At 39.1% G+C, this 15,728-nt stretch overlaps 1 protein-coding gene across 2 annotated transcripts in view; it reads right to left on the bottom strand.

The window, feature by feature from the left end:
* The window catches only part of LOC121521960 (protein eva-1 homolog A), a 142,059-nt gene that overhangs the window by 47,009 nt on the left and 79,322 nt on the right, over positions 1-15,728 (bottom strand). The window contains exon 1 of one of the 2 annotated variants that reach the window (XM_041806179.1): positions 376-835. The exons of the other annotated variant lie outside the window; for it this stretch is intronic. The gene's annotated coding sequence lies outside the window, so the exon portion shown is untranslated. Of the gene's footprint in view, positions 1-375; positions 836-15,728 lie in introns of those variants that run through there. 2 annotated transcript variants of the gene reach the window in all.

Raw genomic sequence — 15,728 nt, 5'->3', positions numbered from 1 at the left:
TTTCCTCATGTTTTACAAGAATCCTTGAACACATAGTGATTTATCCACTTAATGACTCCTCAACAACAGCATGACATTCCTGAGAGTAATGCCATTACTACTGCATTTAAACTCCCATCACGCTGAAGCGTAAGACAGTCCTATAACACAGCAAAATCCACTGAGAGGGGCCTAAACATTTGAAAGTTTGACAATTTAAAGACCTGAAACAGGTCTTTAAAGTGAGAAATGCTGACATTTTAAGGTTTGAAGGTCTAAAACATGAGAAATCATCCCACTTCTTAAAGGAACGTGAAACCAACAGGCAAAAGTATCCCGACTACAGCTGTGAGATTTAAAACAGCGTGTTCAGGCAGAAGACAACATGACACTTACATGCACATCGCTGAGTGGAAAATCCTCCGGGGTCCAGGCTGTAACTTTCTCTCTGTTTGTGTGCGTCTGTCTGGCTTGTCAAACACTGTCCCCTCCTCCTCCTCCTCCTCTCCGTCCCGCCAGGAGAGCTGGATCTAGCTTCACCGTAAAAACAAGCGCTCACGTGAATATTCCACCGTGGGTCCGAGAGCCCAAAAAAGGGAAAGACAAAAGCATCCTAAAGGATAGGCCCTTTAAAAAGGTATGTCTCTCTCCCCTTTTTAGTGGGAGACTGAAAAGTTTCCTCCTCTTTTCTTCTCCTCATCCACAGAGGGCTCTCTCCTCTTCCTTCCTACTCTCAGGCAGAGGGAAAGTTAAACCCGGCTTTAGACAACAGGAATGTGACAGCAGGAGAGAGAGAGAGGTGGTGAGGGAGGGAGGAACGGAGGGAGTGTGTGTGAGAGAGAGAAGGAGAGAGACAGGCATGTAGTGTCCACCTACACAGCCCGCTGCTGTGTGAGCAAGCGATCACAGAGAGGTAGGAAGGGGAGGGAAGGAGGAGGCAAAAAAAAAAAAAAAAATAGGAGGAGGGGGCTGGGGGAGAGTACGCATGAGTGTGTAAGAGAGAGAGAGAGAAAGTCATAGAGCAGTCTCAGGAAATGACACAAGAACTTCATTCAGCTCTGATTGGAAATATGGAAACGCAGTGTGTTAGAGTTGTTTACGCGAGTGCGTTAAAGCAGTAAGACAATATAAACTATAAGGCAGCATATGCAAGTTTATCCATTTACTATACAAATATGGACAACACATCTCCATCTCTGGCCAATGTACATAACTGAAGCCAAAGTATCCTTGCAGCGGCTACTTACACTAGACAGCACAAATCAGTATGATAATTACTTAAATACTAAGACAGAAAGCATGTTCAACAAGTCATTACTTACCATAAATAGTGACTACTAGAATTTGAGGGTATGCACGATGATGATGATAAAAAAGACGACGTTGACGCAAGTGAACAAGAAAAAGACAAAACTGATGCTGATGAAAAAAGAAAAAGATGGAGGACTAAAATGACAACAACCACAACAAAATGATACTGACGACAAAAATGACAAAGACGACACAATAAGAAGACAACTATCAAGATGATGACCACGATAGAAAAAAAGATGACGAAAATGATGACAAAATTGGCAAAAAAATGAAAGCATCAACACTGACGGCAACAAAAAGATGACAAGTGGCAAACAGAACCAGATTTGACCGTTTAGCTAAGGGGTTCCAAAACTTTTGTGGCCCATGACCCCCAAAATAACAGCTGAAGAGGCCGGGGAGGTGGTTTAAGTACATGATGTTGCACAAGTCTACATTTTAAGGAGTTTTCATACACATTACTTTCATTAACGCCCAATCTCACTTAACAATTATTGTTCAGTTAGGACGAATTGTCAAGAAACACACATGATTTACAGTTATATATATTTTTTTCCTCTTTATTAGCAATTATTAATTTGTTCCTTTTGCTGTTACAAATATTTGGTGTTGTGGATGTTCTGGGATCCCCCTGCCCTTCCACAAGCCTATGTGGAAAGCATGAACATCAACAACAACAGCATTGGATGACTGGCCGGAGCCATTCTGGTAGTGCTGCCAGTCTGACCTTGGTTGCATAGTCTAACATGGTGACATTGTAGACAATGAAAAAAAAATTCTTTTTGCTGGATCTTGCCTACAAACATCAACATTTTCTTTGACAAAGTTAACATTAGTGCTCAATGGCTCCTATCAAACCTCTGAGATTTGTAGTTACACAGAACACCCTCCTCCGTATGGATCCACAGTGACACTCAAATGTTTCCTACACAAGTATAATTCTAGCTTCAGATGCCCTGGGAATTTCTCCCTTTGGTTCCCGTCCCCGAGGCCGCCCCTACACACACACTAATTCTCCCTTTCTCTCTTCCTCTTGCTCCGTCTTCATCCACCGCAGGAGAAAACTAAAACCAGCCACAGACTGGAAAGCATTAGTCTGCCCCCCTCTCTCCTCTGATTCAACACACTCTTCATACAAAAGGAAACATGAATACTAGATCACCAAACACACAGTGTTGCCACAAGCAGAGTGACAAAATAACGGTAGTGTCCACAGTTTACAACAACACAAAGCTGACAAAGTTGGCAGTGAGTTCTCATCTTTGCTTATTTTGCAGTTTCCAAACCAACAAAGGAGCAGTCGCTCATTTTGGAAATCAGGCCAAGAGAAAACCACAGCACTGGGGGGGATGTTTGTGTGTACAGCGCTTGTGCATGTTCTGTATGATCTATTTGTACATGTGTGTACATGTGTTTGCGTTAACATGTGACTGCATGGATGTTAACTTGACTGCATGCTCCTATTATCCTACATTTGTAAAGCAGACAAACAGCCTAAAGCCAAACAGAGAACATTCCCTGGCTCTGGAAAGAGCTTCACATGTCCGAGGCAGGAGCAGCTTCAGGGACATGAGTCGCTCTGATGAGTGGGAACAGAGGGACAGACCCCTCGATGATCATCAGACAGGCCCCCCTCTCTCCCAAAGTGCTTAACGATGAGACCGATGGTCTCGAATGAGATATAAGAGAGGCCAGACAGATATGAGGTGTCACTATTGAATGAATACACTCAACAGAAGCAGACATTGATTATTGGAAAGATCTTGAGACTGTCTGAAAATCCAGGACAAAACAGACAAATCCATACAAGTGAACAGCCCTGCTTATCAGAATATACTGCTGCATTACAAAATACGACCAAATAATCCATAATAAACAAAGCTGGTGTCCCAGTGTGTGATTTTACATTGCTTTACATTGTTTCAGAACTGTGATTGTCCCATTCAGCCAGTCAAGACTTAGTATCATCTGTTACATGCATATTTATCCCAATGTGGACTGAGTGTGGAACCCATTTGTCCTATCTTTACATCTCTGAACATGTACAGTGACATAATGACTTAACAAAGTGGCAAAATTCCTGTCTTGAATGGACAATGAAAAAGGGACTAATGTTATCCCTGTTGACAAGCTCTCTACATTCTCAAGTGCGTCAGTTTGTTACTACTTAAAAAAAAAACACAATTCTGGATCCTTAAAATTGCAAAACAAAGTTGTTTTGTCATCTAGACACAATAAATAATATTTAAAACCATTTTTTTTGTTATTGCTGCTTGTCTGAAATTGATCAGATATGATGTTTCTTGGAAAATGTGATTGTAGGAAGGCCAACATAATGCTATAATTTTAAGGCAAAGGCAAAGTGGTAAAACCACAATATAAAAACAATCTGCAGTACATAAGAAAGTTCCCCTCCCTTATGTACAGTCATGTGTTTAAGTTTTAGGCATGTAGGACACTCATGCTTCAACACAGGGCTGGAGATTGGGACAAACCAAGGCAAGCCAAGATCAAGGTTGACAGGACCTCTTCTGTCCTGGCCTTTTCACACTTGGTAATATGACCGGGGTCCGCCAACAGTTTTTGGATCCCTTTGGCAACATCCACTACTTACTCTGCCCTAAAGGTGTGGCCTTTGTTAATTTTTCAAAAGATTATTTTCCCATGCCCCTGGTTATATGCAAGGACATCCAGAGCAGGACTGGGGTTTTATCAATCCTTCCCTTCTAATGGTGCTCTCAGGTAGATTACTCACTGCATCACCTTATTTCAGCCTCAAACATGCCTAAAAGCTCTGCACAATACTGTTTGTCATTCTTGTAATGAAACTGGATAAAAATTCTCTCATAGTTGGTCCAGGTTGAGCTATACTTTAACTCATTTATTGATAAAAAATTGAAGAATTTATAAGATATTTTCTCAATTTCAAATGTATTTTTCTACGAGTTTTAACCAGCACCTGGTGCCTGTAATGGGGTACTACTGCCAGAAAGTGGCAGTAATGCATCTGGAAATTTAATGTAATTAAATAACAAAACAAGAAGAAAGTAGTAATGTCCAGTGACACAAGTGTGGTGCAAAAAACTAACCCTACTTCTTTTAACTTCAGAAAAGATCTATATTACACAACATTTTAATGTAAATTAAATTAAACTCAGTAATGTCAAGGTTAAAATCAGTGTGAAGCAATGCTAAATCTGGTAGCCCATTAATTTAAATTCCCATTTTATGTTAACATCAAGCTAAAAAAAAAAGTCAAATGTAAAATGACAAATTTTCCTCACCATTCCCATTGATTTTATTTTTAAAAGAAGCTATAAAGGTCCAGTCAAGAAAGAAAAACATCTCTAGTATCATCATTGCGGTGGTTTATCTATGTTTGGGTTAGTGATGGTGAGTCACATTTTGATTTTTGCAAACAAAACTGATGAGGCTGTTAAATGCCTAAAAGGTAAGCGCTGAGTTAATCAAACCCGCAGAGAGTGGTTTAAACTCTTCCTGTCACACTGAAGTCACTGCTGTTATCAGTCTGTACATCCCTCTGTTGTCATGTTTATATAATCAGTCTGGAGATAGTGGAACAAAAGCGTCTGGGAATCAAAGTTTAGTTTCTGTTTAAACATTTTCATCTCTAACTGTTCTCATTAAAACAGACTTTTTCTAAAGGACTGGTACTTTGACACAAGTGATGACTGCAAAACACTGCACCTCCCACCCAAGGCTAAAAGGAAACTGACTCACATTAGTCATGGGTATTGGATGAAATACAAGGCTTTGTAGAGGGTTTTTAGGTCTACAGGCAAAATGACATAAAGCCAATAGTTTAAGTAAGTGACAAGACATCTCTTTGTTGAAACAGGCAATAAGAAGTTTCTTTAGGGTTCTCTTCCCTTGCCCCAAGGTTCAGCTATATTTTTAACTGCAGAGCTTACAAGTACAAATTATAGTCCTTTCAAAATTAGCACATCATAAATAATTTGTCACAGTTTAAGTGTCAGCAATACATCTTATTTTCTAAATGAATTAATTCATAACCAGCCTCCTTAAAATACATCCAACTCAATGGTCTTTATGAGCAAATATTACAGCTGGCATCATGTGAAGAATGAGACAGTCTGCTTTGGTAAGAGGTTAGAGATTTATATCCCATGTGCAAACAAAAAGTCATTGTCGACATTTTTTGAACTATGGGGGCATTATCTAAACCATAACAAACAGTGACTTTTTTTTTTTTTTTTTTTACAACATTTATTACTATTTTGTAAGATACATTAATCTTAATTTTTCTACAAGGATCTTTTATGTAATCTTTGGAGTCATTAGTATTTTTTTCTGAGTCTGAATCTGTTGTTTCTGCAAGAAGACTAATTGACACCAACAGCTTATAGGATTAGTCACAGATTAGGCTGGGCACATTCGTGAGGGATTCGCCGCTTTAAATAAGAAAAAAAAAAAAACAAAATCTTGGCAGTTATGGAGTTCAGTTGGCTGCAGAGGAAATATAACAATAGTATCAGAATAACTTGATTGCTCTCCATGACCAAATTTCCTCTGATAGTCAGGGACATGAGCCAGTCTGTCAACTTCCAGGTCCATAACCTCCAGGCTATCTCAGTCTGCATGGTCGGAAATGGTGGACGGAGGGAGACAGAAGGAAAACAAAGAAGAGGGATGAGATGAAAGGCAGAGGTTTACAGAGGTTTGCAGAGGTTTGCAGAGGTGACATGGAGGAGCAAATGGAGCATGCTGACCATAGCAGCCATTTTTCTTTTGTGGGACTCTTTCTGTCATGTTGATAGTCATATAGGGTTTCCATCAGTTGCAATCAAATCACCGCTTCAAGACTGACTGGCAACGCAGAAGACAATAAAAAATGAAAAATAAAAAGGCATCTTGTATTCAAGTTAAAACAAGAAACTGAAATGTTTGTTGGCATTACGCAACAGACAATCTTAACACTTCAATGTTTGCTAGTTTTAAAAGTAAAAAAACAAACAAACAACAGGAACGGCTTGGGCTTAGGAAGGACATTGTGCAACAGCTGATGTTATCAAACGAGCCACTGAGGCTGCTAGAAAAATTACCATTTCCTAGGATGTTGCCAGAAGCTTGTACTTCTTTTTAAGTAGTTTTAAATAAAATAAGAAAGGCTTATTATTTTAGCTAACATACTGTTTTAAACAGCTAATGTTAGAATTTAAGCAACCAAGCTAACATCATGTTGGCCTAGAGCTAAGCATTAGACAGCATTAGACAAGATTTTAAGAACTAAGAATATTACCCTAAGCTACTGAGTTGCTCTCAGCTAATATTACTGTTGGCTAGTTTTAAATTATACAGTACAAAGGGCTATATTTTTGACTAACATCATGCTAGCTCTGAGCAAAACAATTCAACAGCCAAAACTATTATGTCCAGTTTTGATAAAATAGGAAAGCCTTAAATCTCTGGCTAACACTAGCCTATATAAGCAAGGTACAAAGCATCAGACAACAAATTATGTGATATTTCATAGACCCAAGGCTAAAAACAACATTACAATTAGCTAGCAAAATCCTAGAGGTGAATATTACGGTTTGCTAGTTTTAGATGATACATTAGGAAAGCTTTACATTTCTAGCTAAAACCATGTCAACTTTAAGCAAAATAATACAAAAGCTAATATTACCAAGCAAACACACCTCTTAGGCTACCGAAAATATCAGGCTACAGTTTGAAAGCTATACAATTTGCTAGTTGAAAACAATACAACTGAAAAGGCTTGAATTTCCCTTGGAACAATTAGACAAAAAACATGACAATTCATGCAACAAATGATACTGTATTAATGTAAGCAACATGTTGCTAAAAGCTAGTATTAGGCTAATACTTTCTAGTTTTGCTACAGTAGGAAAGGCTTGAATCTTCGCTTACACTAAGTCAGCTAGAAACAAAGCATTAGACAACAAATTATGTAGTATTTCATTAAACCTAGTCTACAAAATATACAACTGCTATTGAACTATTAAGTTTCCAGAAACTAATACCACTGGTTACTAATTTTAAATGATACATTAAGAAAGCTTTATATTTTTAGCTAACATCATGTCAGCTTTAGGCAAGCAGTACAACGGCTAACACTACCAAATCCAAAGCCACCACCTATGCTACTAGACATACTGTATAACCAGCAGGACTGTTATTTAGTTTTAAACAATACAACAGAAAAGGCTTAAACTGATCTTGGCACAACTAGAAAAAAAAAAGTGATATTTCATGCAACCAAGGGTACGATTATACTGTAAGCTGGCATGTTGCTAATAAGCGAATACTGGGCTTCCACTTTCTAGTTTTGCTACATTAGGTAGCCTAAGGCTTAAATCTCTAAAGTATTCTCAGTTAGCTATTAACAAAGCATTAGACAACAAATTAGGTCATATTTCATGCAACTTAGGCTAACAAAAATAAAACCATTATCTCAAGACGTTAGAAGCTAATATAAGGATACTCTTTTCTACGTATGCAACGATATGAAAGGCTTAAATCTCCTGTTTACACTACGTAGCTAGGAACAAAGCATTAGACCACAAATAATGTAATATTTCACACAGCCTAGACTACTAAAAGTATTGCTGTGAGCTAGCAAGTTGCTAGACTCTAACATTGCTGTTTGCTAGTTTTACATGATGAATTGCTTTACATTTTTAACTGGCAGTGTCAGCTTTAAGCAAAACAGAACAACAGCTAACAAACACATCGCCTCAGCTATTACCATTAGCTAGGAAGTTGCTTAAAGCTGGTATATGTGCAATAGGATGGTTCACATTTCTAGCTATCATGTAAGCTATCACCAAATTAATAAAGGCAGTGCAAGCTTTTTTGAAATTAAAGTTTTATTTTCAAACATGGTCAGATTTTCTTCTGAATTTCAGTTATGTGTTCAATTGCTCATTAAATGAGCATAGATTAAATGGATATGATGTGTAAGATTAATTGTTTTACATGACTTTGAATCTGGAATTTAGTTTTTAAAACATTTGAATTCACCAGCCTTAGTAAGAGGAAAATGTCCTCTGTTTGAAACAGATGAAGAAAAGATGGCACACTACCACCATACACAGGGAAAAGTGTGCCCAGGAGTTCAACATATACGAGAAACGGAGGGCAAAGAAAGCAGAGGGAATGTCAGAAAAGCTGTGGGAACTTAAAAGGGAATTTAACACCTTTTATTCATGATTCATGTTAATCTGATTAGACTTCTTACAGACTCTCCCCTCAGGGCTAATGATCACATTGGCTGGGAATTAAACTAGATTTGTAATGACCACACCGCATACAGCCGAGAGGGTAAAGCTTCTAGCAAAATTAGGGTGTGATTTAACGTTTTTTTTTTTATTGGCTTTTATGTCTGTGCATGTTGGCAGCAGGGACCAGATGATAAAAGTTGAGCAGACACCAGCTGACTGAACATGCTGGCAAAGCAAACGACCACAACCCCTTGAATCAGCAATCACCATAGCAATACTGTGTTCCCGCCAAAAAATCTCCCACCATGTTGCTTTTCTTCCTGCTCCGAACTTTAAACCAGCTGCTTCACCAAACTCCCACAAATCTCCTTAAGACTACTTAGCCTTGAAGTGATGTTTGTTATGAGTGTTTGGGTGTATGACGAGACAAAAGAGCTCGACAGAGATGACGTTATGCCGCACAAATAAAACCCGCAGCCTTATATGGGCATCGACTGAACCGAACACAATCACTGTTAAAGCAGCACACTGACATTTAGACGCGCACACAGAGGCGGGTCAGGTGAGGTCACGTGCCGTGTGTTTTCTCGCAGCAGTGTTCCTGAGAGTGCCAGCTGCTGTGTTATTGCAGCTTTCTGCAGAGTCAGGTTTGTGTTACGAGGCTGGGAGCGTTCAGAGGGGCCGCTTCATTCCTTTCTGCTTGCTTCTCCACTCAATAAAATCAGACACACTACGGATCACGTCGGGGTCAATGACGTTTTTAAAACACCTTCTCCTGGGCCTCGGTTTGTTTAAACCCCAAATAAAATACCCAAGAAGTGGGGTCATTTACTTTATAACGAGGCAATAAGAACCCAAATCCTCTGATGTGAGCACAAAAGCATTAGAGGGTAGGGTTAGAACATTTTCTTGTGATATAGACGCCTGATTAAATTTCATTGTATTAAGAGAAATGCACAGCCCATTCTGGCAGTGCATTCAGGTGAAAAATACAAGTACAATGTTCTTAGGTCTTTCTTAACAATAAAGTGCGGCAGGAATGAAGATTCTAACTTTTATTTTGTACTCTTACTTTCTCTATGAAATACCAAGTTCTTCTTGTGACTAAGAAATTGCTAAAAAGTTTGAGTAAGAGTTCAAGCACAAAAACACACCCAAGTGAAAGGCGGACTCGGAGATAAGTTTACATTTTCAGTGTGATGATTCTTAATATCCCAGACAAACTCTGTAGTTCTACTTAACCACTTGTTAGCAGCCAAAAGACATGAATATGCTCCAGGCACTTCGAGGTGTATTTCATATTGTAGAAAAAAATGTTAAACTCTCTTAAGCTTGTGAGTATCACAGACTCTATTTAAGGTTTCTATCTGAAAACTCTTTTAAAAATCCCACTGACTTGAAAACAGATGGGACCATACTAAAATTCTAATTCATTCACAGGTTTTAGGACTCAATCAGTATTCCTGGTTACCATTACACCATCAACACAAAAGAACACCCAAAGAAACTTAGAGTAAAGTTGAAGGAAAAGTATGAGTCAGGGGATGGATACTAAAAACTTCAAAGGCACTGAACATCCACTGAGTTCAGTTAAATCCAACATCAAGAAACGGAAGGAATATGGCTCATGTGTAAATCTGCCTAGATCAGGCCGTCCTCACAAACTGAGTGAGCGTGCAAGGAGACCAGTGAGAGGGGCCACCAAGACAGCTATTGCTACTCTCAGCTGAGATGGGAGAGACTCTGTATGCAACAACTGTTAACCTGGGTTCTTCACCAGTCAAAGCATCAAGGGTGGTAGAGAGCCAATGTTGAAGAAAACTGTTAAATCTGGACTAGAGTTTCCCAAAAGGCCTGTTGTAGACTCCATGGTCAAGTGGAAGAAAGTTCTTAAGTCTGATGAGACCAAAATGGTGCTTTTGGCCATTAGTCAAGCGAACCTCAAACACTGCACATCACCACAAACACACCATCCCCAATGTGAAGCACAGTGGTGGCAGCATCATGCTGTGGGGGTGCTTCCAGGTAGCCAGCCCTGAAAGGCTTGTAAAGGTAGAGGGTAAAATGGGAACTTTTAGCAAAATCCTGTAAGACAATCTTATTTAGTATGCGAGAGAACTACGGATTGGGAGAAGATTTATTTTCCAGCAAGGCAACAACACAAAAAAACTTGAGCAGAGCTTGAGCAGTGTAGCAAATAGGAATGGAGCAAAACTGCAGTGTCCAGATGTGCAAGCCTGACTGAGACTCAGTGCTGTGATTGCAGCCAAAGGTGCATCTACTAAATACTGACTTGAAGGTAGAGCTGGGAAATTAATCAAAAAATAATCGAAACTGACATTTAGAGCCTCTAACCGACGTAAACCCTGCCGTGTCAGTTATTTCAATTTCTTCCACTTTTCTTGGAAAAATTTGACTTTTTACAAAAAACATTTTCATTCAGCTGATGTGTGTTTTGATTTCAAATATTTCAATAAATAACCATCAATTGGTAATCTGTGCCTGTTCCTTTCGGTTGTTTGTTTTAAAATTATACAAATATTTACAGAACAAACAGAGTCGGAGGTTGGGGTGGAATATCGTTCATTAATCATAATCTAGGTAAAAAGTTCAATTAATCCTGATTTTGATTTTTGCCATATCGCCCAGCCATACTTGTAGGAAGTGAATATTTACGCAACCACTAATTTTACAATACATTTTTTTTTAATTTAATTGACATTACTTTGCAGAAATCTGTTTTCACTTTGACATTAAAGGGTAATAGACTCTGACTGTCTTGGACTCTCAAATCTCACACTTACAACCAACAATACCTTTCAAATCATTCTGTGTTAATGCAAAAGGAATGTAAATATTAACAGAAATTACAGGCTTTATTTGGATTTAAAATGCATGGAGTACATTTTCTTTTAATCTGAGGTTTCTGAATCCAACATATAAAACCCCTGTATACTTGTTTCCTCAATGAGGCCTCATTTACATGACAACTTTTTGCTTCAGTTTCCACCTTCGTTTTCAAATATTAGTTCCACGTTCAGATGGCAATGTTGTGAAGTGATTACAACTATCTTTTTCAACCTTAACATGGCAGCTTCAATCCTGTCCCCTCCATCAGCTGCACACTGATGTACAGCTGATGGAGGAGACACAAAAGTCTATGGGCTGAAGTTGCTGTGTTAAAACTTCATATATATTAAAGGATATATTAAGGACCTAAACTCTCTGAGAAGACAGCCAATCATGTCAGACATATACCTGAAAACTGTCACAGTGTTACTGTGTGCACGCCTACCCATGTATAAAGTGTAAATGTGTTTTCTCTTGTTTTTTGCAGCTATAAGATGAGCTATAAGGAGAACGATGGAGCAACCATCACGCTGGGCTACAGCGCCACAGAACCGGGCCAAAACAAACATCTTCCCCTCAGTCTCCTCTGCTGACATAACATGAATGTGTGTGGAGGAGATGGAGGAGTTGAGCTCGCAGCGGTCACATGTGCACCTCAAGTATCTGTCGTGCACGTCCATTTGTGTGTATATAAGTGTGTATGTCTGCATAACCAATCGGGACAATCCAAACCCTCCAGCAAACCTCTGAATTACATCTTTATCTTCCTCTGTTTTCCCCTGTTACATCTAAATCAGCCGCCCACCAAGACGCATGTGGGCAGCCTGAGCCTCCAGCGCTGGGAGAGCATCCATTGTAAACACCAGAAGCAGTCCAGTGACCACACCTCCCTCAGTCCCTTAAGTTTAGACTCTTCAGTCATCAGAATGAATGAAACCAGCTCCTACAGCCTGCTATTTCTGTTAAAGGAAACTATGAAGGAAATATTGAACAACTGGGAACAACATAACCAGGACATTTAATTTTAAAACAGGAAGAACACCCTCAGATAAATGTTATTTAAGAGAGAAGACGTGAACCACAATTGTGCTTAATGTGTTTCCTCCAATCACAGTACATTTCTTCACATATAAATCTATAATAGTCTGCTTTTTATGATTCTATGGGAGAGGAAAGTATTTATTCTAACGAGAGTGGCTACTCTCCATAAAACTCCAACAATGATAGAAATGTAGCATGACATTTTGTGAGGAACTGAAACATATTGAACAAAGAAATAGTCACAGAAAGGTAGCATGGCAACTGATTTTAGTGTTGCTTGAATTTTCCTTCAGTTTCTTACACTCTTGCAGACTAACCTGTGAGTCAAAGACTTAGACTGTGTAAGAATTTGGATACCAACACAGTATGAACTAGATTTGGGGCTTTTTGAGTTACAAATTGAGAAAATCTAAACCAGTAAGAAAAACAAAGTAGTTCTATGGAAAAAAGAGTACCCCAGCTAGTTTGTAGTCTTCTGCTGATGTTAGCTTAGCTTGTTAGCAGCAGACATTCACTTGTTTTACAATCTGAGATCAAGTCAATGTACCAAGTCTAGCAAATCACAGAAAATAAAATAACATTGTGTGTATTATAACTGTTACATGAGTATCACATCATGCAGAAAGGCATGGCATGTTTGGTCTGAGAACAAGAGCCCCATTTTGCTTATCCAAAGCTGGGAGTACAAGCTCAGGGCTGCCTGGCTAAAATCCGCAGCAGCAGCCACAGTAAACTTACTTCAGCTACAGGGAAGAGCAATCAACAAGAGGAGGGTGGCACTGAACTATACACCGGAGCAATTTTCTTTTCTACATGAATAATCCAAAGGAACCACAAGTTAACGGAGGTTACAGTTGAGATCATTACTTTATGTGGACTTACACTGGACAACTGACAGTATATCTTAATTTCATTTCTAACGCAGGGTTTTGGTGTCTCGTTAACAGACAACTAGATGATTAGTTGGTGTTTTCTGTGGAGGATATTATTTGGTTGTTGCGTGCTTCTAAGTATAGGAGCTAATGTGCTAATGGGCTAATTTAGATCTAGCGAAGCTAAAGTGAAGCTAAGTGCTGTTGTTTGTGTTAAACATTGGCATATGTTGTGAAAAAGACTGTAGGTGTGTAAGGAACAGCTCACACTTTTCATTATGTAACAATAAATCAAGCCTTTAGCATTAGTTCAGCCAGGCCATGGAATTGAGATCAGCTGATGGCTAGTTGATTGTTAGTTGATAGTTGAGCAGGCTATTGGCTAATCGCTCTTTTACTGCCTTATTTAAACTGCTCTTGCCTGGCTATGCTCTGCCAGTGCAAGCTGCTTTTTGCAACCCTCCTCCACCCCAGCTCCTCCTTCGTTCTGCTTCTGACTTAATTAATGTCATTCTGTTGTCACTGATGCCTGCTCTGGGTTTTTTTGCTGCTTCTCTCCCTGACTTATGCTTTCCTTATCAGCATAGGAAGAGCAGGAACGTGTGCTGTTCCTGCTTAATACTTTCCACAGAGGCTTGTGGAAGGGCAGGGGGATCCCAGAACAGCCACATTGCCAAACATAAAAACAGCAATAAGTGCTAATCAATAACTGCTACTAAAGAATATTTACTGTGACTTAAGAAGAAATGTTCAGACATCAAGAGTCTATTTTTTCTATTTATAATAACAGCTTTCTCCAAGGTCAGGAAGGCCATGTGTAAGCATACTTTTATGTTATCAAAGATAATGTAAATTGTAACATCTGCATGTTCTTGACAGCTGAGCAAAATAGAGATAATGTAGTACAAAAGCTTCAGCATGGCTCCAAAACAATCACTACATGCAGTCAGATGGTCAAAATAATTTTTCAGTTTGATTTATTATAAAGTTTCAGTGAGTTAGTGGAAAATCAACATCGCTTTGTTTTTACATATAAACCAAAAGACCATGCAGTTATGATGGCTCTATCTGAAAACAAAGATAGGATATTAATGTGCTCATTATACTTTCATTAGTATATTTTGAAGATCCTATTACCATTTTGAGGTTAAATCCCCAGGGTTGGAAATGCTTGTTTCATCAAGCCCCCCTCCTTTAACCCCCCCTTCATCTCCAGACCAGATCCCATGTTAACTGGCTAAGCACCCCAATTAATCCATTTCCTGCCCAGAAATTAGACCTGTTCATTAGGCTTTCCATAGCCTTTCATCCCCCTGAAAGTCTGCTCTGCACGGTTCAAAAGAGGCAGTGTGGCTTGTTCAGGGTGATCCATTACACCGCAGGGAAGACTCTCTAGGGGAAAGGCTTTGGAGGGAAGTTTAGAAAAGAGAGGCCTCCTTATCTTGATAAAAAGTTTGAAGCTTTAATACGTTTCAGAGGAGGAAGAGGGCTGCATCTGGGACTGACAGACACATTAAGGAGGAAAAGAAGGCCAAGGAGATTTTTTTGTTTTTGATCAGTGTAGACATCCATAAATCATATCATGTCAAACTGGTGTAATGGTTATCATTATGTTTAACGGTAAGACAGACCAGAATGCCCTTAAGATACATCTTTTCACTCAGAGGAGGGTTGTTAGAAAACACAAGAAATTGTTGTGAGGACTGTTTCTACATGTGACGAAAAACATACTAACACTAGAGATGTTAAGATACATTTCTATCCTCTCCTAATAACACGGCATAGTCTGGACTACTAACACCATAATGACATGGAATAAAAATACTCATAATGCTGCAAAAACACTGGTTGATGGTATTTTATCAGTACTGACTTACATAAGATTGATTTATTTGTGCTTTTGTTTACATGTCAATTATTGCATGTTTTTATTTTTTCAAATCTTTTGATGCTTCTGTGGAAGAAAGTAGATGTGTTCAGCACTTGATTCCAAGGAAAAATTTCCCAAAGGTGACAATAAAGTGTTTCCTATGGTATCACTCTATGTGCAATGTATTCAGCTGCATGACATTACACTGAGAGCTACTATAATGACATTGTATTCAAATGCAAGTACTTTAATATGGAGGTGTTCCCACTTTTGCAGCAATAACAGCCTCCTCTTTTCTTGATAGGCTTTGCACAAGATTTTAGAGTGTTTCTCTGGGAATTTGTGCCCATTCATTCTGTAGAGCATTTATGAGGTCAGGCACTGATGTTGGATGAGAAGGCCTGGCTCACAGTCTCTGTTCCAGTTCATCCCAGAGGTGCTCCATGGGGTTGAGGTCAGTGCTCTGTGAGGGGCCAGTCAAGTCCTTCCACTCCAAACTTCACAAACCATGTCAAACCAGTACTTGCTTTGTGCTCTGGGGCACACTCATGTTGGGATAGAAAAGGGCCTTTCCCA

This window comes from Cheilinus undulatus, linkage group 14 (assembly GCF_018320785.1).
Source record: "Cheilinus undulatus linkage group 14, ASM1832078v1, whole genome shotgun sequence".
Taxonomy (NCBI): Eukaryota; Metazoa; Chordata; class Actinopteri; order Labriformes; family Labridae; genus Cheilinus; species Cheilinus undulatus.
This window is presented reverse-complemented; position numbering and strand designations above follow the sequence as displayed.